General features: G+C 36.4%; 1 long non-coding RNA gene across 1 annotated transcript; it reads right to left on the reverse strand.

Moving 5' to 3' along the window:
* Window positions 1-8577: 8577 nt before the first annotated feature.
* Window positions 8578-13636, reverse strand: LOC102601477 (uncharacterized). The gene is made up of 4 exons (XR_367309.2): window positions 13344-13636; window positions 13173-13235; window positions 13014-13074; window positions 8578-9233 (listed from the first exon to the last, which is right to left on the reverse strand). It is a non-coding gene; the product is annotated as an uncharacterized lncRNA (long non-coding RNA).
* Window positions 13637-23790: the final 10154 nt, after the last annotated feature.

Genomic DNA, 23790 nt, shown 5'->3' on the forward strand with positions numbered 1-23790 from the left:
GATATAGAGACGAGATTCTTGGGATGTGATAGGAATATTGGTTAAACTAGACTATCGGGTACATGCTCTTGATAGTAAATTGTTGAGCATTTGCGACTAGGCTAGACTATAGTGGGAGTAAATTCTCTCTCAAGCAACTTACCCCGAATCAACTCGGTTTCTCTCGAACACCGAGTTGCCGCATTTAACACAACCTACGCCTTAACCCATTCACTCTCTCAAACTGAATGTGTGGGAGAAGGACTAGGATTCACTCTCTCGAGCTGAACCCATGTCGACCCAATACCACCAACTATCAATTTAGTAGTCTTAGTTTTATGACCTCTCTCTCGAGCGAGCCAAAAACACTAAGATGAAATCGTATTTGCAACTACAATCCCATTAAGTTCATACATAATTACTAAAGGAAATCACATTTAAACAACAATAAACCATCAACAAGAAAGACCCAACAGATAATTTATCCCATATTCACAAAATCACACCCCAAGAATTGAGGTTTTAGCTAGACATGTAAAAGAGATAAAAATTAATATCAATATCAATTTCCATCAACTGGGTATGAAGAGTTAAGTCTTAAAACACGTCAAGAGTGAAGAATCTTCAAGATCCACTTCCAATTTCTTGGAGTTGAAACCCTTTGAATCTTCAAGGTCTTAGAACAAAGTCTCAAAAACCCTCTAAAACTTAACTCTCTCAAAAACTGTAAAAAGTTCGAACAATATAAGTCCTATGATATGCTATGATAAATTTAAACAACTATTTATAGTGTTTGAAAATTTGTGCTGCGGAGGACCATTCAGCGCAGTTAGTCGGGATCACTGATACGCTCGGCAATCCTCATTTTGGTCGATTTCATCACCTTCCTGCTTTAGCCTTCAGGCTCTTCGCGTTTTGAGTCGTTGGGCGATAGGTACTACTTCGTGAAACTGATTGGCAATGCGCCGACTACTCCATTTTATCGTCAACTTGACCTTTTCCTTCAAGGCTCAGCACACTGCAACAAAAGGCAATCTCCAGGGTGATCGGCGACTCACCAACTAGGCTCGGCGATCTTCAGGCCTTCATTTCTTCGTTCTTTTCAGTCGCCTTGTTCCTTCTTGTCAAGTAGTGTCCATGCTTTGCCTCAAACTCTAAATACCTAAAATTAAGGATTTTCATCAGATATTGAGACAAAATATGCATTTGGGGACACTAATTCTATCAAAATATAACCCTAAATGAGTCCAAATTGTGGACTCATCAACACCCCCAACTTAAACTTTTGCTTGTACTCAAGTAAAACTCAAGTTCAGCAGTCCAAAAGGGATGTCTCAAACAGTGCTACACAAGACTCAACCATGAATGTACACAACAAGACTCAACTTACTCATGCAAGAATCAATTGTATACTCAAAGACTCAAGTTGTGACACACCATTATCAAAGATTCTCAAGCTCGCTATACTTGCTTCAAATGCAAGTTCGAGCCCAACAAAGGTATTTGAATGCCCTCACACAAAGAATGATTCCATATTCACACACAATGGTTTAATCATTTAAAATTATGGAATCAAATGCAACACTCACTCTCACAAAGAAGAACACAATGCATGCTTTCACCCATAGGTTTGCCCGCATTTTCCAATCAATAATTATTTCAGCTCACTCAAGATCAAAAAGGTCTTTTCAAGGGTTATAATGGGGATGAGTGCAAAGGTATGGTCATTTAGGCTCAGTGACTTTCATCCTCGTGAAATGTGGTGCTTTCAACACTCCATTTCCTTTTCTTTCATCAATTTCTTTAGTGCTCATAAGTCATCCCATTATTCACTTCCATGGATTGTTCGGAACCCATTTCTTTTGACATTTCTTATAACTTTATTTCAAAACTTTTTCTTTTTCTTCTCTTGTCTTTTTTTTTTGTATGGAGGGGTTCCATTTTTCTCAACACCATGGGTTAAAAGGGATTTTTCCTGCACTTCTTGACTTGCCTTTTCTTTTCACAACACAATCAACCACAAATCACGAGGATTATGGGTAGTAGATTAATAAAGGTCATGTTTTCACCAAGTTTCTTCAAAAGAAAGGTGAGGCTCAAGGGGTGTTTAAAAGACGTTGACACACTCACAAGGTAAGCCACAAAAGAGGTATATGTCAAATTGGTCACACTCTTTCGAAGTTGCCTAAGATCATATCAAGAGATAGCCTTACTTAGTCGATCGGACCAACGGAGAAAATTCTAGGTGTCATCATGCATGGTTCACAGTAAGCTCATCACACAAGGCATTGACACCAGAGTCAAACAAGACTCCACACTTTTGCTAGTGTGCAATGTTCATCACAAGAGAATCAATTCGATAATTGGCTAGTCACAACGAGATGCAAAGAGTTCACATATTGACTATGTAACTTCACTTGGTCTCATCGTAGCCGCACATTCATATTCGTTCAATTATGAGCACTATTTGAGTCATGATATTGATCAAAACCAAGACTCAAATTTTCTTAAGAACTGCCACATTCCAAACGTACAAGAGGTGGCAAAAATTTAAAAATTTTCGAAAGGGTAAAAATCATTTACAATTTAAAATAAAAGGAGCCACAAGCTCAAACATCCACAAGAAGCAGTGTAAGACACAATTATAAGCAAAACGACCCAATTATATGCACAAAACAGCGAAGCATCAATATTCACACAAAAGGTGGGCCTCACCCCACCACAAATAAAAACCATTTGTCCTCAAATGCAAATGAAGTAAAGTATCCAAAAGTGAAAGAAAGTAAGACAGAGAATAAGGTAAAGAAAGGATCATATCTATGCAGTCTCTCTATCTGTCTAGGCTGTGCAACTATCTGGATTTGGGCATTAGTGCCCGAAATCACCTCAGAAGAAATAGCAGTTCCAGATCCACTAGGAATTGTTGTGGACATCTCAGTCGGCGATATCTGGATCACCGGCTGCACAATCGTCTCCACAAGATCTGGAAAATCTCTAAATATGCTCTCATCTCGGCTCTCTATCATCTTATCATCATGCACCGCCTTCTGCTCCTTGTCGGTCTCTGCATTCGACTCCTCATCTACTGTCACATCCCTCTGTACTTCTCTAGTGGTAGCCGAAGGAATCATTGAAGTCTCTGGAGCATCTTCATCATCAGCAGCCTCTATTAATGAGTTGAAGTCAGTAGACTTTAGATAGTCTACGTCCTTCCTCAGATCTACTACTTTGGCTTTCAAAGTCGTTACATCGGAGGCTTCCCCTTGCCTGCTCTTACAAGTTGTGACTCTCACAGTCAATGCATCAACAGAAGTCTGGAAGGGGGTAAGTGCAAAGTATGGCACTCTCGATTATCCCTGGGATTGACCTCTCAAGTCGGGTCGCTCGCATGTCAGCTGATTGGGCCAAATGCCCCATCTTCAGGATCATGGCCTGAGTAATCCTGACAGGCTGGGAGGAGGAGGAAACACTTGGGGCCTGTGAAGAGGAGGAAGGAGCAGATGTACCTGAAGGCCCAGAGGTCGGAGTAGGCGAAGATGCCTCTGCAGGTAACGAGTCAACATCAACCTCTCAAGAAATGTCTGTCGGAGCTGCTCTCCTTCTGTCCACCTCCTCTCGTGTGTACTCGGCCTCAATACGCCGGATGTCAGTGGAGGATGATGGGGTGACCTCAATATCCCTCGCAGTATCTTGGGGTACTCCAGAATGTCGGCACAGCTCAGTGATCAAGTCTGGAAATGGCAGAGAAGTTTGTCTCTGCTTGACTCTCATGGCTATCTCCTGTGAAATTAGTAGTCCTAGGTCGATGCGCCTCCTAGACATGATAGAACCAAGGCAAGCTGCTTTAGGATGGTGTAAACGGACTCGTTCTGGGATGGCATTATGGTGCTGCTGATAAAGCCAAACCAAAACCTGGCAGCAATATTCAAGTCCCTCTTCTCAATAAGGGCCTCTACCTCGATCCACCTCGGGGTGGTGTCGGATATCAGAGGAGCCAACCAACCCTTCAAGTCATCTAGGGACTGAGCAATGGGAAATCCCTCGTAAGGAAGTGAAGAATGCAGCGTTCTATCCAATATACTGTTAATATGTTCACTGTTGCACCCAACTTCCCTGCCTCTGACCATGACCGACTTCACCGGTCTGAACTCGCTTGCCTTCTTCTTGCTCTTGAGCACCAACTCCCCATAAGTTGTATAGAATTCCCAGACCCAGGTAGGAATGTAAGGACCTCGGGGCATGGTGAACTACTCAAACTCATGGTAGCAGAGGGTCTCCCTCACTTCTGAATACTTCCCGTCTAAGCCTTCTGTCGAGAGTAGCTACTCCTCGAGGATGGTTCGTAAACCATCACCTTTTAATCTGTTTAGGATCCTGGGAGGAGGAACGACCGGAGGCATGAGGGTCACAGGAGGTGCCTGAGCTGGCACTGAGTCTGTTGCCGGAGGAATGGTATCTGAAGGAACTCTGGTGGACATGGTTTGAGATCTAGCTCGGATCTCATCCCTTCGGGAAATCAAAGGATGCTCGTCTTCAGGTTCAGACAACTCAGTCCGAGTGTCAACATGTACTCTCTTAGATGTGTGTTTTTTTCATTTGCCTTTGTCTCCCGGAGGGAGTTCTTGTCTTCTCTTCTTTGGGAGATTTGATCCCCCTTCATTTATGTTAATACCATGTACTATTTTCTGGGGTGTCCTAGTTAGATTAGTCTGTACCGTATCTACAAAACATCAAAAATAATGTAGAAATGATTCAATTAAGAGCACAGAAAAATAGTTGCAGACAAACTCGCCGATCCATGGAGAACTAGATCAAGCTCGCCGAAGGGATTGGTTAGAGAATTTTAGCAAGTCGGTGATTCACCAAAGCCTTTCAGCGAGCCATGACTAGCCCGCCGAAAGTTCAAGTGCAGCAAGGGTTTAGGGGTGCAGGCAAAGGTCGAACAAGAAGACTTTTGGCGAGTCGCCGAGTGCTTTTGGCTAACTCAGGCTTCTCGCCGAAAGTTGTTGAAACCAACATCACAAATAGCATGAAATTAAAGGCGAGATGGGATCATTAGGCAAACCGCCAAGTGGTTCGACGAGTTCGACCCAGCTCGCCGAATAACCCAACGTGCCTATTTTCAACCCATCTTCTTGAATTTAACCCCGCAAGCCCCGAAAACAAAATGAAAGCATGCACTAGTACAATTGAGTTCAGACCCATAACACACATTGCCTCGGGATATTCAGATTTTTCCCGATTTTGCAAAATTTGGCCATTTGATGACTTTTACCCTTAAGAATGAAGTCACCCACTCCATCATTGTGCGATTTACGCAACTTAGAACAAATACGGGCTACTCAGACTTCACCCAACAAATCTAACCAACATGCAAGCACACCCCCAACTTTATTTAACTCAATTTAAGGCACAAATTTACGGGTATTCGATGATTAAAACAATACGGGCATGATTATCAAATTAAATCTGGCATTTAAGCATTCTAATTCTATCAGAGAGGCCCAACACACATCAATACGATAAGATCATTGCAAATGAGTACAAATATTTTGAAAATAAATTTGGGGTTCGGAAAACTAATCTTTTGTGCCGATTAAATTCCTTTGAAATGCTAGGCGGCAATGAAATCCGAAGTCCGAGCACCAATTAACAATCAAAATGCTAATGGAATGCAAAAAATATTGAAAATACTAACTTGGTGTGAGTTTGCGAAGTTTGAAAGCGAGGGAAAGTGAAGAGTTCAAAACCTTAAAATTGTTGGCCCTTAATAACTATCTAGTTCGTGTCCACTCGGCGACGTTAGTCTCATTCACCGATCCACTCGGTGTGTCGCCAAGTGGTCATTCACCTCGCAGAATTTTACATGACCTTTAGTTGCTTGGGGGTTCAAATGGCGGGCAACATCGGGATCGCCGACTAAGTCGCCAATTCGCCAAGTAGCTCCTGGGATCGCCGAGTTTTACAGGCTCCAAATTAAAATAGTGCTGAGCCAAACGGCGGATTAAATCGGGCGCGCCGACCTCTTTAGCGATGCGTCAACTAAAACATTCGCTCGCCAACCTGCACTTTTCAACATTTTCCTCACGTTATCCTGCACAATCAACACACTATTATTCTAAACTTAAAAGAAAGCAATTAAGACCTTGGGTTGCCTCCCAAAAAGCGCCTTAGTTAACGTCGTGGCTCGACGCAAGTCCTTACTCACTCTCCATTATTGGGGTTGGCCCTAGTGTTACTAGGTAACCTCAATAGTTCATTTGAGTGGAGCTGAGGCACTGCATAACTCATGAGCGTCCGATCAGCTGGATAGATCTAGAATGAGAGCCAATCATCTGATTCAACACTTCAATATTCTCCTTCATCTCTTCCAATACTCGATCTTGTTCGGTGATCTTTTGAGGAATTATTTGTAGTGTGTCCTCGACACAATTGTTCTCCCTGTCTCTAGGCTTTTTCCGCTCATGAGGGGGTATGTACCTCCCCTGACTTTTGCACTGGTCTTCCACCTCTGATATTTTGGTGGCCAAATCGTTCAGCTGAGTTACTAGTGCGGTTAACTTGAAGTCCCTCTCAACTTCTTGATTTGTCTCAGCCAATTTGCAACCATTTTCCTCGGCCATACTCAGGGTATCTGCTTACAACAACAACTGAAAGAAAAACAAAACTAAAAATTAAGTTAGTAAAATATGACTAAGAAGAACAAAAATTTTACTTAACTACAAATTCTCAACTAACACCACTCCCTGGCAGCGGCGCCATTTTGACGTTCGACGTAATCAACTGACACTATTTCGATTCAAGTGCCAAACGATCGCGTGTAGTGATATAACTCAACCAAGGGTTGGGATCATTCACACAGGGAGTGGTTTTGAGAATTAATAAAAAAATAAAGTCAACTTCTAGTTAGTCATAGCTATAAATATTACCAAATAAAAACATACTAAATCTAAGGAGTGACACAAGCGTCATTTATCAATGGGGTTTGTATTAATTAACAACAAAAAATAGCAAAAATATAAAGAAATGAGATATGGAGACGGGATGCTTGGGATGTGATAGGAATACGGGTTAAACTAGACTATCGGGTACATGCTTTTGACAGTAAATTGTTGAGCATTTGCGACTAGGCTAGACTATAGTGGGGTAAATTCTCTCTCAAGCAACTTATCCCGAATAAACTCGGTTTCTCTCGAACACCAAGTTGCCACATTAAGCAGAGCCTACGCCTTAACCCATTCACTCTCTCGATCTGAATGTGTAGGAGAAGGACTAGGATTCACTCTCTCGAGTTGAACCCATGTTGACCCAATACCACCGGCTATCAATTTAGTAGTCTTAATTTCATGACCTCTCTCTCAAGCAAGCCAATAACACTAAGAGGAAATCGTATTTGCAACTACAATCCCATTAAGTTCATACAAAACTACAAAACGAAATCACATTTAAACAACAAATAAACCATCAACAAGCAAGACCCAACAGATAATTTAACCCATATTGACAAAATCACACCCCAAGAATTGGGGTTTTAGCTAGACATGTAAAAGAGATAAAAATGTATACCAATATCAGTTTCCATCAACTGGGTATGAAGAGTTAAGTTTTAAAACACGTCAAGAGTGAAGAATCTTCGAGACCCACTTCCAATTTATTGGAGTTGAAACCCTTTGAATCTTCAAGGTCTTAAAACAAAGTCTCCAAAACCCTCTAAACCTTAACTCTCTCAAAAATTGTCAAAAGTTCGAACAATAGAAGTCTTATGATATGTTATGATAAATTTAAACGAGTATTTATAGTGTTTGAAAATTTGTGTTGTGGAGGACCATTCGGCGCAGTTCGTCGATATCGTCGATACGCTCGGCGATCCGCCATTTGGTCGATTTCATCGCCTTCCTGCTTTAGCCTTCAGCCTCTTTGTGTTTTGAGTCGTTGGGAAATATGGTACTGCTTCGTGGAACTGATCGGCGACGCGCCTACTGCTCCATTTCATCGCCAACTTGACCTTTTCCTTCAGGGCTCAGCACACTGGAACAAAAGGTGATCTCCAGGCCGATTGGCGACTCGCCAACTAGGCTAGGCGATCTTCAGGCCTTCATTTCTTCGTTCTTTTCAGCCACCTTGTTCCTTCTTGCCAAGTAGTGTCCATGCTTTGCCTCAAACTACTAAATAACCTAGAAAATTAAGGAATTTTTCATAAGAATATTGAGACAAAATATGCATTTTGAGGAAACTAAATTATATCAAAAATAATAGCCCTAAAATGAGTCCAAATTATGGACTCATCAATGTGCAACAGTTTCCACACACAAGACTACGTTCTTAGTACCAACCAAGCCACAACCTCCCAAAAAGATGAAGATTTTCCCTTAAGAAAGTCATCAACCAATCCATCATCGAGCAACCTCATTCATCTATTTAGAGTCAGCTACTCAGAATTTACCATATCCACCAACAATCAACACACACAAGCAATCCATGATCTACCTTTAATAATGTCGTCACTCTATCCATCATTGGGCATCGTCAATCCATATCTCAATCATCAAAACAAAAACAAATAAGCTACAAACAACAAATCAAAAACTAAAATTGACTAATCCAACATTGTATCAATAAAAATCATCCAAATTATCAAAGCCCAACTAGGGCACATAAATCCATAACAAAGAAATAAAAGTACACCCGCAAGGGCACAATCATAGTAGGCAGAAACAATCAACAAAATGACTACAAGGGAGGCACCCCAAACTAAAATAACATTGTGTCCCCACAATCCAAATATCAAAAGAGAATACGAGGGACTCTCTGAACTGCATCACTTTGAGCTCAAGCCAGTAGGAATAGTGAGATCCTCGTCGTCCAATGTACTGCTGCCATATACGCTCCTAAGCTTTCTCATCAATTCCCGAGACTCACAACCATAAAGTTTGTCAATTTGGTTAAATTCCCATTCTGCACGGGTGAATAAGTGCCTGAAGCGTGACTCTCCATGTTCATGGAGATTAGTCCGCGTTCGCAAACTTGAGTTGATAGGACTAACACGTCTACGGCCCTCTTGGCGCATTTGCAATCCTGCATTGACCAGGATTCGTCATTTGTTGTCCTTCGGGTGCGTTTGCGGTCCTCCAGGCGCGTTCCTAAAAATTACTTACGCTGCCATAAATTTCATTTTCAGCTCTTTACCTCTTTTTGCCTCAAGTTCACTTTGTTTCTTAAAATATCTCTTAAAATCAACTATCCATTTCATTTTCCTGTAAATATGAAGCAAACCACATTAAAGCACCAATTATAAACTAAAGCAAGCCAATATAACTATGAAAACAACCTCAAATGAGTTGAAATTCACCAATCATCAACTGCCTCAATCTTTTTGGGATTCCTAAAGTCACCCAACAAGGATTCTAAGGCCTTAGAATCACAATACATGATAGGGGAGTGATTTACTTACCTTTAGAGATGAAATTGATGGAAAGTGGTTGAAATTTACCCTTGGTCGCCCTTTCTCTTCCCCAAACTGAGTTTGCAGAATAATGAGTAGTTTAGGGGAAATTTCTGCATAAAATGTGAATAACCTTGCTATAGCGGCCTACCTCTATAGTTGCTCTGCCAAAGAGGGATCACCCATTATAGTAGAAATTAATTTAATTCCCGTTATATTAATGTGAAACTCGCGATAGCGGCTATTACATGACAAAAACTTGAAATTCTCCCCAAAAGTCTCCATTTAGGAAAACCATTAAACCTTGACATTCTAAACTAACTCGTTCACGCCATTTTTTATATCAGGAGTTTTACATGAAATTTGACTTTGAAAAACCCTACAGATTCCTTAATGTCTCTATTAATTTTCCAAGTAAGTTTCTCAACTAGATGAGATGCTTCTATTGGATCTTCACTAATATTTACATTGCAAGTCCTTATTTAGAACTATCAAGTCCCAATTGATAATATAATTTCCATCTCATGGTACTTCAACGTGGAAACATGAAAAACTAGATGAAACCCAGACAAGTTGGGTGGCAAGGCTAAATTGTCAGTCGTTGGCCCACACTATCAATAACCTTGAATGGACCAATGTAAAGAGTGATAATCTTACCCTTCTTGCCAAACCTCATAACCCATTTCATTAGATACACCTTCAAAAAAATATGTTCTCCAATTTGAAAAGCCATACCACTTACCTTATGATCTGCAAACTCCGTTTGTCTGCTCTGAGCAACCAACAACTTGGTTTGGATGCCCCGTACGTTCTACCGAGCTTCCCTCACCAAATCAACATCCAGAGGCTTCATATTACCAGCATCAAACCACCCTATAGGCGATCTACATCTCCTCCCATAAAGTGCCTTGAATAGTGTCATATCTATGGTGAAATTGATCCAATAGCCCAAAATGTCAACCATGTATGCTCTAAATATATCCTCTAGAACTTGAGTTATTTTCTCCTACTGAATATGTGTTTGAGGATAGAAGGTTGTGCTAAATGTGAGCTGAGTGCCAAATGTCTTATGTAACATAACTAAGAAATTAACTAAGTAAGTGCCTCTATCTGGAGTGATAGAAAGGGGCACCCTATGGAGCCTTACTATTACCATGACATAAATCTTAGGCATTTGTTGGCAGTTATAGTCCATTTTAACTGAAATGAAATGGGCTAATTTAGTCAACCTGTCAACAATAACCCAAACTAAATTGTACTTCCCCAAGGTCTTAGGAAGACCCATCGTGAAGTCAATGGCGGTCCTTTTCCATTTCCATACAGGAATGGGCATCCGTTATAGTAACCATACTGGCCTTTGATGCTCATACTTTACCTGGTGACAGGTCTGACACTTGGACACATACTCAAATATGTTCTTCTTAATTAGAGCCACCAATAAACTCGTGTCAAATCCCGATACATTCTGGCTAATCCAAATGAATCAAATTTCATGAACCGTGAGACTCTATCAATACTGTCTAGATAAATTCATCAACCCATGGAACACAAATATTTCCTCTATAACTTAGCACTCCACTTGCATCCAGTATAGAATCTGGAGTCGCCCTATATACCATTTTGTTCCTGAACTTGTTCAAATTCTAATCCTCAAACTCCTTAGCCTTGATTTCCACTAGAAATATGGGCGTAATTTTAAAATTGGAAAACACCCCACCCATTCCCTAAATCCCCAACTACATAAACTTAGATTCTAGAGTATGAATCTAACTAGCTAAGGGTCACTTAGATACCCCAAGCAAGCCAAACTGCCCATGCTAACTGTCTTCCGACTCAATCCATCTACCACCATATTGGCCTTGCACAATGTTACTGGATGGTCATATCATAGTCCCTCAACAACCATATCCACCTCATCTACCTCAAATTTAAATCCACCAGAGTAAACACATGTAGTAAGCAATAATGATCTGTGAATGACAGGAAAAAAGTCGTATTCAAAAGTGCCTTGAGCTTTTGGAATCTCACCTCACACTACCAGACCAAACAAATAATGCCTTTTTCTAAGATAGTCTAGTCCGATTTATATACATGTATGCAAAGTTTTTGACAAACCTACGATAGTTAAACTTCTAACATCGAACTTGGCATTAACGGGTTAATTAGATTGTCATGGTTCGAAGATGTGTTGCAAAATGGGGACTTTTCGAAACAAATTCAACTTTCTGCCCTGTGAAAGGCTTTATATCAGTTATCACAATGCTATAGTGGTCGAATTAATTCCCACTATAGTGGTGCCGCTACAGTAGGGTTATTCGCAATTTATGCGGAAATGTTTCCTAAACCGCTCATTATCTTACAAACTTACAAACTTATTTTAAGGAAGAAAAAGGGCGACCAAGGGTGAATTTCAACCACTTTCCATCAATTTTATTAATAAAAGTAAGTAATCACTGACCTACCTTGGTATAGTGATTCGTAGGCCTTAGAATCCTTGTTGGGTGACTCTAGGGGAGGGGTGATGGTGGATGCTGAAAAGTATGAAGCAGTTAAAAATTGGGTCTAGCCTAGCTCTATGAGGTGATATGCATTTATTTGCATGTGTCATATATTTAAACATATGTGTTTGGACATTGATCGCATGTCATATGAGGTGAGGACAATGCTAGGTTATTTCATGTGTCATATAATTGTTATGATTGTTGATATGTAAAAACTGTGTTAATCCTCAATAAATTGATTTGTCATAATTCAGCAAACTTATCCTGCAATGTCAAAATTCTTTGTTGTAATTTTTCGAGGATAAGTTTGTCGAGGATAATTCTATAATAGTCAACAAATAATTTACATTGTAGGATAAGTTTACCAAATTATGGCAAATAATTTATTGAGGATTACCACGTTTTTACATATCAACAATCATGACAAATATATGTCACATGCAAACAACCTAAAATCGCCCTCACCTCATAAGACTTGTGATCAATGTCTAAACGCATATTTTTAAATATATGACACATGCAAACAAATGTATATCAGCTCATAAAACATGTTACTAAAGACCCACAAAGCTACTAATCTCAACCTCCCCTAAAGTCACCCAACAAGGATTCTAAGGCCTAGAAATCAAAATACCAAGGTAGGAGAGTGATTTACTTACCTTTACATATGAAATTGATGGAATGTGGTTGAAATTCACCCTTGGTCGCACTTTTTCTTCTCCATAATGAGTTTGCATAATAATGAGTGGATTAGGAGAAATTTCTACATAAACTGTGAATAACCTCGCTATATTGGCCCCATCCGCTACAACGGCCCCACCCGCTACAAAGGCTCCGCCATAGCGGGATCTCCCAAAAAATTCTCATTTCACAGCACACCTTTAATTGAACCTTGATGTTCTAAACTAACTCATTCACACCAAGTTTTAAATAGGAAGTTTTACTCACCCGAATTCGATTCTGAAAAGCCCTACAAATTTCGTAATTTCTTAGCTATCCAAAAGTTTTAATACTCAAATTCATTCACCAATGATTTACCTACTAATGACCGAAAGGATCATTACAGCAAGTATATTCATATATAAATGTACCTTTATTAAATCGCTTGATTTGGATGTAAGCTTCTCTCCCCTTCACAATACTGTGATGAATCTAGAATTGAACATTCCAAGAAAGAAGAAAAATATTAAATACGATAAAACAACTCAAAATCTATAAATATTTTGAAGAAAATTTGTAAAGTTCATTACTAGAACAACATTTGAAGCAGATTCTGCATTTTTCAAATGCATATACTCATGGTAGTATTCATCCTACATTCACAAATTTTCCCAATTAGATAACTAATTATTAAATAAAAATAATCTTTAATATTCAAATGATAAACTAACAATAACCAATAAAATGTGAAATAAATATACCTCATCCCTTTTGAGTTGAATGTCGCAATTGGTAATTGTTCGAACTGTCTAACAATGACAAAGACATACTTCTTGTTTTTTTGGTTGAAAATATTTCCATGTATATCAATATATCTGTAGTGTGTTAATAAAAGAAAATTAGAAATTTACTTATCATGTTAAGAATTTCGTCAACTATTGAATTTCATCATAATTAACTTGTACAACATGGATTGAAGTGTTGCAGATTTGAATACATCATCTGTAACAACTCTTGCAATCTTGCGGGGGAATTAGTTGACGGCGAGGACCAACCTTGCTTTATCTATAGAAACTATTTTGAATTAGGAAAAAAATTAATGATTTTCACATAACTAGCATGTGAATCAAATGATTCGTAAAAATATGACTAATCATAAAAGTATAGCTAACTCTCGAAGCCTTATTCTCAGTGATTGAGGTCATCTCAACAATTATTATTTTTATTTGAAGTGATTGAAGGATTTTGGCCAACTTGATCATCAATTGTCACCTTAAGTGTTTAAATTCCTGAATAGTTGAAATCTTTAACATGATTTTGGCACAATTTTGGATATTTTTTTTTCCTTCTACCATCTAATTTTTTTATGTCGTTTAATATTCTATATTTTTACTCTAATTTTATCAATTAAAAATTTATTTTCTATTTCTTTATTTTTCAGGTGTTGAATTTCTTTGAATATACTTCAATTTCAAGGATCGGCAAAATTGAATCTCCAACAGTTTAGACGAATCAAGAAATTCTAAAATTCATGATAATGATTTAAAAAAAATTAGACACTTTTGTATCTTACCTTTTTTGAGAATTTTATGTGATTCATTCATACTTAAATTGAAGGTCATTTCAAGTATTTGAAAATACATAAATTAGACATGAAAAAGACGAACCTGTTCAATTGAATCTATATAAATCAAATAGAATAATCATCGAATCAATTTTTCCACTGCTTCAAAGATTTTCAAGTGCATATAGATCACATTTGAATCATCGCTTAATGGTCATATTCATTGAACAGACATATTTAGAAGGACAACTTCAAAGAAATAAGATAAGTTAGTCAACTAATCTTTCACTGTAGAGAATCAACTTTCTTGTTATATCAAAGGAATGAATGTATTATGAGACATATCTTAGCCTTCTCTTAGTTATGAGAACACGCTAAGTGAATGAGTTGGTAAAAACATAAATTTTAAAAAAGAAATAAACATTCATTATGATTATACAAAGAAATGAAAAGAAATAAGGATGTGTTTAGTTACCCAAAAAAAATGTGAACCAAATGTTATTGTGGAACCTCATCATCATCAATATTTTCATAGGATAGTGGAAGCGGCGAAGAGAAAAAATAAAAACCATCTTAGATTGAAGATGATAGTGGAAACGGCGAAGAGAAAAATGAAGATCATCTTGGAAACCCTACTACTATAGGAATTGGCATTTTTTTGGGCCGGATCAAATGATCCTTTTTTGTTATTTTTTTATTTCTTTTTCCTTTTGTTTTATTTTTGATTCGCGTGGGTCTGGATATTATTATTTTTGTTAATCAATAAAAAATGAGTCCATGGCTCAATTTGCTTAAAAAGGTGTGTTCAGAATGGTGGAAAATGGTTTTTGAAAAATACTTTTTCAGTTTTCTCATGTTTAGTTGGTTATGTTTTTGTGGAAATATATTTTCTTAGAAAAACAATTTCCTTAAAAATTAAGGGAAATAACTTCTCTAGTGGAAATAAGATCAACAAGTTTTATTTGTGACATTCCATATTGATTGGGTCATCCCCATCCCCCAAAAAGGGCCGAGCTAAAGGGAGTTCGTACAACCCTCTTTGACTAAAAATTAACTTTATATATAAGGTTAAAATTATTTTTTATGTATCCATAGTAAATGTTGAATATCTTTAACTTCTTTGTTAATTTTCTTCTTCATATTTTTTAACCCCTTTAATTAATATTCTAGCTCTGCCACTGCCCTTTTATCACACCTCATCTTCACCCCACCCTATGGGCATCATCCCCACACCCACACCCTATGAAAAATAAGTATTTCTTAATTATTTTCCTGAAAAAAAATATTTTTCAAAAAAACTTTTTCATGGAAAATACTTTTCTTCATACCAAACACACCCTTAAACATATCTTTCTTCACTACAAGCATAAAATAAGTTCAAATCCTAACCCAAATTTACTGAATGTTACACTTACATCCAATCCTTTTAAAATGTCTTTCTTCACTTGATGATTATGGTAGGGAAAGCTCTCATCTTATGAATTCATCACCATGTTTGATTTTTACAGTGGTTCTAGATGCAGTTGTTGTAGAATTGCAAACACAAATACCTTTCATAGTATATTTATGAATAAACGAAAAACATAATATCTTTGGATCTTTTTTGGAGATTCTTTGAGAATTAGGAAATCATAATGGCACTATTGGATATCTGATCAACTCATAGTGGCATCAAAAACCTTCTAATGTTATCTATTATTTAGTCCTTAAAAAATATCAATTCAAATATATTTAAAATCTTAGAAGCAGAGTTCTGAATATAAATATGGGGATAAACTGAACTTTAACACCTTCAGAATGATCAACCAAATTAGCTAAGATATTCAAACAATTATTTTTGAAGTTTCTCCTAACAATTTTATTACCTTGTATCTCTCTTTGTGACAAGTTACTACAACTAAATCCAAATCCGAGAAGTATCACAGTATGTTGAACACATCCAAAAATTACACTTAAACTCTACTAATGAAAGTCTTAACAATGAGAATTGAAAATAAAAGCTCAATATTATGGTGCATTTATAGAGAACTCTTGGGTTTTGGGTCATTTTTTTCTTCTATGTAGACAAATAAAAGCTCAATTTAGACTAGCCAATTTTTTCTCATAAGCCCAATATTATGGTGCATATGTAAGACTTCCTTTAGGTCTTATTTTTAGAGGGTTCACAAGAGATATCAACAACCATATAGAGAGAAATGTGAGAGAGTGCAGATTGTCACAGAAGCCCTAATAGCCAATTTCAAATCGTGATTTTCGTTTCGTTCCTTGTTCGATTAATATTATTTTTGGATAACTTGTTCTTTTCAACTTAATCTTTGATTGGAAATTGAGAGAGGTGGATTTGGAGTCCTATAGCTCCATATTTCAGCTCGTGAACAATAGTTGTGTTTGGTGATTTTACTCCTTTTCTCTAGTTTTTTGGTATTATCTTGTACTTGTGTTGTTCCTTGTTTGGCACTTTGTTGGTGTCCATTTTATAGAGCACATTTGTAACTCTTGTCGAATATATTAGAGTTTTGTCCTTATTGTTTTTACTCTTCACCCCGAAGAGGTTTTTCACGCTAAACTTGGTGTCTCATATGTTGATTTTGTTTTGCCTTGCTATATTTCTTTTGGTTTATTTGTTTGCTGCCCCAAACAGTGTTTGTGCTTGATTTCATTTGTCCTCTCCTGGTTCAATTATAAGGAAAATCTTAGATTGGATTTTCTTCTACTATTGCTCTGTCATGCACATTTGTTTTTTCTTGTCTTTCTCAACAAAGTAATATAAGAGCATTAGGTTGTTATTGATTAACTATTCAAATAATGGATTCAAATATGAGCAAGATGGTTAGTTTGAATGGTAGCCATTATAATATTTGAAAAGGCAAGATGAAATATCTTGTATTTTCAAGAAAATGCATTTACATTTATATCTTCCAATAAACTCGATTATATGAATAATAAGGATTGGGAATTTGAGAACCTGCAGGTTTGTGGCTATATCATACAATGAATTGAAGATAATGTTAGGAATCACATTATGAATGAGACACGTGCTAATGTTTGTGGGATAAGCTTGTCACACTTTATGCTTTGAAGACTGACAATAACAAGTTGTTTCTGCTGAAATAATTGATGAATCTTAGATATAGAGAGGTCAACCCTATTTAGATCATATAAATGATTTTCAGGGTGTCTTTCACAAGTTGTCTGGAATGGGTGTAAAGTTTGATGAAGAAATACAGGGACTTTGGCTTATTAATACTGTGTCTGACTCTTTTGTAACTCTTCGAGTTTCTTTGACTAATTTTATTTCAAATGGTGTTGTAACTACGTAATATGCTAAGAGTAGTGTCTTGAATGAAGAGATGAGAAAATATCTCAAGGTTCATCTTCTTTAGTTTTACACTCTAATATTTTGGTTACTAAAGACAAGGGGAGAAGCAATTTCAGAGGTTAGAATGACAGAGATAAAAGTAGAGGCAAGTCAAAGTCTAAATACAAGAATGTTACATGTGACTATTTCTATAAGAATGGACATATAAGGAAATATCACTACAAGTACTAAAGAGATATGAGACAACAAAAGAAAGATGGCGATAATGAAAATCATGTTGTTATTGTTGTTAAGGATGATCTTCTTATTGCTTGTGGTGAAAATGTCATTATTATTGTTTGTGATGAGTCTAGCTGGTTTGTGGATTCTTATTCTACTTCGCATCACCAAAGAAGTAATTATTTTCTTCTTACACTCCAGGTAATTTTGGAAAGTTGAAGATTGAAAATGATAATGATGTTGAGGTACTTGGCATTGGCACAATTTGTTAGAAAGTAACAATGGATTGAGACTAGTTCTCAACAATGTCAAGCATATTCTAGATGTTCTCTTGAATCTAATTTATGTGGGAAACCTTGATGATGAGGATTATGTTAACACCCTTGGTGCTAGCTAGTGGAAGCATAATAAAGGTTCAATGATTGTGGTTCGTGGTAACAAGTTATCTAACTTGTTTGTATTTCAGGGCTTCATTTCTAGAGGCTCAGTAAATTTAGTGGAGAATGATACTTCATAAGAGTTATGACATAGAAGGCTTAGTCATATGAGCGAGATGGGGATTGATAATTTGGCCAAGAAGAATTTTCTTTCTAGAGTGAAACAAGTAAAGTTGAAGAAATGTGTGCATTGCTTAACCATTAAACAAAAAAGAGTTTCTTTTCACAGTCATCCACCTTCAAGAAAGTTTGATTTGCTGGAGTTGGTACATTATGATTTATGTGGTCATTTTAAGATAAAGTCTCATGGTGGTGCACTTTACTTTGTGACCTTTATTGATGATCATTCTCGCAAACTCTGGAAATTTTTTTTGAAGTCCAAGGATCAAATACTTGATGTGTTCAAGAATTTTCAGGCTTTATTGAGAGACGGACAGGGAAGAAATTAGAATGTATCTATTCTGATAATGGTGATGAATATATTGGTCCTTTAGATAAATATTGTAGAGAGTAGGGTATTCGGCAGAAGAAAACTCCTCCAAAGTCTCCTCGACTAAATGGTTTAGTAGAGAGGATGAACAGAACTCTAGTTGAGAGGGTTAAATATATGCGTTCAGATGCTATGCTGCCAGATTCCTTTTTGGCAGAAGAACTTAATATTTTTGCTTATGTTATCAATTTATCTTCTACTGTTGCTTTGAATGATGATGTCCCTGACAGAGTTTGGTCTGATAAGAATGTCTCTAATGATCATCTTAATGATTTTGGATGTAAGGCCTTTATGTATGTCTCTAAGGATGAGAGGTCAAAGTTGGATGTTAAAACTAGGTAATGTATCTTTATTGGTTACGGTAAAGATGAATTTGGCTATCATTTCTTTGATCTAGTTGAGAAGAAACTTGTTAGACGTCATAATGTTGTGTTCTTTTAAGACCAAACAATTGAAGATCTTGATAAAGTTAAGAAATTTGATTCTCAGAGTAGTGAGAGCCTAGTTGATGTTGATCCAATTTTTTACTATTGCACCTGAAGAGAATCTTCAAAATGATTAAAATCAAGTTGATATTGAATATGGTGATCATAATGACCAGTATTAGGTTGATACTCCCATGCAAGATGATATAGTTGGTCATCAACCAACTACAATTGATGCTCCAGAGAGTTCTCTCGAATGATCTACTACAGAGAAAATATATATACATCTCGTTAATCTCCCAATGAGTATGTACTCTTAATTGATAGATGATAACCTGATAGTCCTGACGAGGCAATGTAGAGTGAAGAAAAAGAAAGGTGATTTGATGCTATGTAGTATGAAATGAAGGCTCAACATAATAATCATACCTTTGATTTGGTTAAGCTACCTAAAGACAAAAAGGCATTGAAAAACAGGTGGATTTTCAGGGTGAAGTATGAAAATGGTAATCCAATTTCACGGTTCAAGGCTAGATTAGTTGTGAAGGGATTTAACCAGAAAAAAAAGAATTGATTTTTATTAGATATTTTTCTCCGGTTGTGATGATGTCAGCCATTCTTATGGTTCTAGACGTGGCTGCAAGTCTGGACTCAAAGGTTGAGCAAATGAATGTTAAAATTATTTTTCCATGGTGACTTAGATGAAGAAATTTATACGGAGCAGATGAAAGTCTTTGAAGTTAAGAGAAACGAGAATTATGTTTTCAAATTCAAGAAGAGTTTGTATGGTCTAAAACAAGCTCCCTGGCAATGGTACATGAAGTTTTTTTCTTCCATGAGTCAGCACGATTTCAAGAAGACTTCTTTAGACCATTGTATTTTTGTGCCAAAATTCTCTGAGAGTGACTTTATTATCGTTTTTTATTTATGTTGATGACATGTTTGTTGTTGATCATAATGCTTGCAGGATTAAAAGATTGAACAAGAATTGAATAAGTCTTTTGCTATGAAAGACTTGGGACCAATAAGATAGATTGTTGGCATGCAAATTGTCCGTGACAAAGAGGCCAAAAAGTTATTGTTATCACAAGAGAAGTAAAGTCAGAAAGTACTTCTTAGATTCATCATGTACAAAGCTAAGGTTGTTCATACACCTTTAGCTATGCACTTCAAATTGAGCACGAACCATTATCCTTCCGGTGATGGTGAGAAGAAAAATATGAAGAAAATTCCTTATGCTTCAACCGTTGGTTGTTTGATGTACGCAATGATGTGTACAAGATTAGATATTGCTCATTTTGTTGGTATTGTTAGACATTTTATTTCTAATCCGAGAAGAGAGCAATTGAATGATGTAAAGTGGATTGATTATGAGATATCTTTTCCGCACCTCTAGTCTGAGTTTGTGTTTTGGGACAGGAAAGCCTATTCTTTCTGGTTACACTGACTCAGATATGTTAGTGATGTTGATACTCGTAAGTCTACTTCAGGCTACTTGATTACTTTTGCAAGGGGGAGTTGTATCTTGGCAATTTAGGTTGCAAGAATGTGTTGCTCTATCTACTATAGAAGTTGAGCTTATTGTAGTTGTTGAATCTTGTAAAGAGTTGCTTTGGATGAAGAAATTCTTAGGGGAACTTGGTTGTGCTCAAGAGAGGTATGTGCTTTATTGCGATAGTCAAAGTGCTATCATCTTGGCAAGAATTATACATTTTATGGTCGATCTAAGTACATTGATGTGAGGTATCATTGAATTCGAGATGTGTTGGATTCTAAGTTGCTTGAACTTGAAAAGATCCATACCAATTATAATGGTTTCGGCATGACAAGTAAAGCTTTGTCAAGAGGGAAGTTTGAAGAATGTTGCATGATCACCGGGATGGCGGTCTTCTCTACATAGTCGGGAGGGGGAGAATGTGGGGGTTTGGGTCTTTTTATCTTCCTATGTGGATAAATAAAAGTCCAATTTGAACTAGCCCACTTTTACACATAAGCCCAATATTATGGTGCATATAAGACTTCTTTTAGGTCTTATTTTCAGAAGATTCACAAGGGAGATCAACAGTCATATAGAGAGAAAGTGAGAGAGTGCACATTTTCGCACAAGCTCTAGCAGCCAATTTAAAATGGTGATTTCTGCTTCGTTTGTTGTCCGATTGAGCTGATTTTTGGATAACTTGTTCCTTTCAACTTAAAATTTGATTGGGAACTGAGAGAGGTGGATTTTCAGTTCTGTAGCTCCAGATTTTAGTACGTGAAAAGTAGCTATGTTTGGTGATTTTACTCCATTTATTTCTCTAGCTTTTTTGTGATATCTTGTAGTTGTGTTGCTCATTGTTTGGCACTTTGTTGGTGGCCATTTTGAAAAACACATTTATAACTCTTTTGATTATAGTGAAGATTTGACCTTGTGGTTTTTACTCTTCACCCCGAAGAGGTTTTTCACGTTAATCTTGGTGTCTCGTGTATTGATTTTATTTTGCCTTGCTATATTTCTTTTGGTTGATTTGTTTGCTGCCCCAAACTGAGTTTGCGCTTGATTTTGTTTGTCTTCGAAGGAAAAGTTTAGATTGAGTTTTCTTTGGCTATTTTCCTGTCGTGCACATTTATTTGTGCTTACGTTTCCCAACAGAATCCTGAGGTCGTTTGGTTGGGAACATGTTATCCCAAGATTAATTATCCTGGGATTAGTTATCCTGGAATAAGTTATCCCACCATGTATATGGGATAACTTATCCCATAACTATGATATAAATGGTGGGATAAGTTATCCCAAACATGACAATCAAACAAGAAACCAAAATATTATCCAGGACTATTTTTTTATCCCATGACTATTTGTTTTTATCTCTCACACCAAACAACCCCTTAGAGATGAACTTTGTTATGGCCTTTGCTTTTCGTACCCATTGTAAAAGCAATGTTTATGTAGAGGCTCATGCAACTTTTTGTGGAACCACAAGATCTTCACTTTGAAACTGGATTCTATCCATCACTTAGATGTTCACCAAAGAAAAGGCTAACAACTGTAACTTGAACTTGATTATTGAAGACCTGTTACATTTGAAGAACCAAGTTAATATCAAAAGTATGCATTGTTAATGTAATTCTAATTCGGTGCCAAAAGCACTAGAATAGACAATATTTACTAGTTCATAAGCCTATTATACTTGTATACCATCACGGATAAATATCAGAATAAGTGATATTTACTGGGCCAGGAACACTCTTGGACAAATATGTGCATCTAAAAGATTTTTCATGTTTTCCAATATAATCTGGAAATTAGTTCTATGTATATGATCAATAATTAAATAATCAAATTCAGTAGCTGTATAGTGAAGGGTGTTGGTGTATTGGGTTCGAAAGTGATTTGGGCGTCATGCGGAAGCTTACAATTGCAAATCATATGCCGATAAATTAGATGACAAATAAAACTATACTAAAAGACATGATATTATTATTTGATAGGACCAGTTGGCCTACGTAATTAAAAACTAACTAAAAGAATAAAAGTTATAGATAGAAAAATCTCCTCATAAACAAAACTCGCTAAACGATTACATTGTGGATTCTATTTTGTTTTTTGTTATGAGAATAAGATCTTCAATTTATAGGATTCCAATTTTTCCCTCTAAGGAAAGAATAAACCAAATATGAAAGAAAAATATATTTTTCTTTCATAAAAAATAAAAATATTTATGGTAATATTTTGTCTTTTCTTTTAGGAAAAAATAAACTTCAAATAAGGTAAAATAATGTAGGGATTAGTAATGCAGGGATTAGTAATGCATGGATTAATAATACATGGATTAGTAATGCATCTTAAAATGATTAAAAAGTTGAAGGATTTTTTTTTGTCGTTAAATAGATTAATCACATGGTATTACTAATACCACCAAATGAGAGGTATTAGTAATACATCTTATAATACCATGTAGGGTGTAAAACTAATCCATTAATTAGTTATACATAGGCCCAAATTCTTACCCAACACAGTTCTAAATAGTAACATACATAATACATGGACTATTTCTTCTAATACATCCTACCAAACGGTCTTTTAGTTTCCATTTAAATAATAGTTATAATCAACCTGCTATTGAGGATATGAAAAAAAAAATAACAAAAGAGTTCCAATATTCATTAGTGTGTAAACTGTTACATACTACTACCACTTATAAACATGGATATATCTAGTCTACTAATGCAGGGAAACAGGAAACACTTAGTTTTCATTTAAATAGTAGGTATAACCAACATGTTATTAAGGATATCAAAAGAAAGAAATAATAGAAATAAAGTGTATGTATAAAGATCTTTATTAGTTCGTAAATTGATTGTATAGCACTACTTATAAACATAAAAATAAGGGATATATCTAGTCTACTAATGCAGGTAAAAGAATAGTGACGCCGTTGACGGAGGAAAACCAATGAAGAAGGGGTACATATGGAATCTTAGGTAAATACCCACATCAAAATGTCTGGGAGAAGAAAATTAGGGACTTTTTAAGAATGAGTTTAAAATCAATTGTCGAGGCATCTTTTAAGTTAAAACTCAATAAATAAACAATGTTTGACATAGTGAGTTTATCATTTTACCCCTATTAATTATGAAGTTAATGAATTAAAAACTTAAGAGTTTTGACCGTAAAGTGAAAAAATAGCTCAATTGTGAGCTTTTACAGAGAGCTTCTAGGAGCTTCTAAAATCTTTGTATTGCAGAATGAATTGTGTTAGTTACAGTATTAC

This window comes from Solanum tuberosum, unplaced genomic scaffold (genome assembly GCF_000226075.1).
Source record: "Solanum tuberosum cultivar DM 1-3 516 R44 unplaced genomic scaffold, SolTub_3.0 scf00089, whole genome shotgun sequence".
In the NCBI taxonomy this organism is placed as follows: domain Eukaryota; kingdom Viridiplantae; phylum Streptophyta; class Magnoliopsida; order Solanales; family Solanaceae; genus Solanum; species Solanum tuberosum.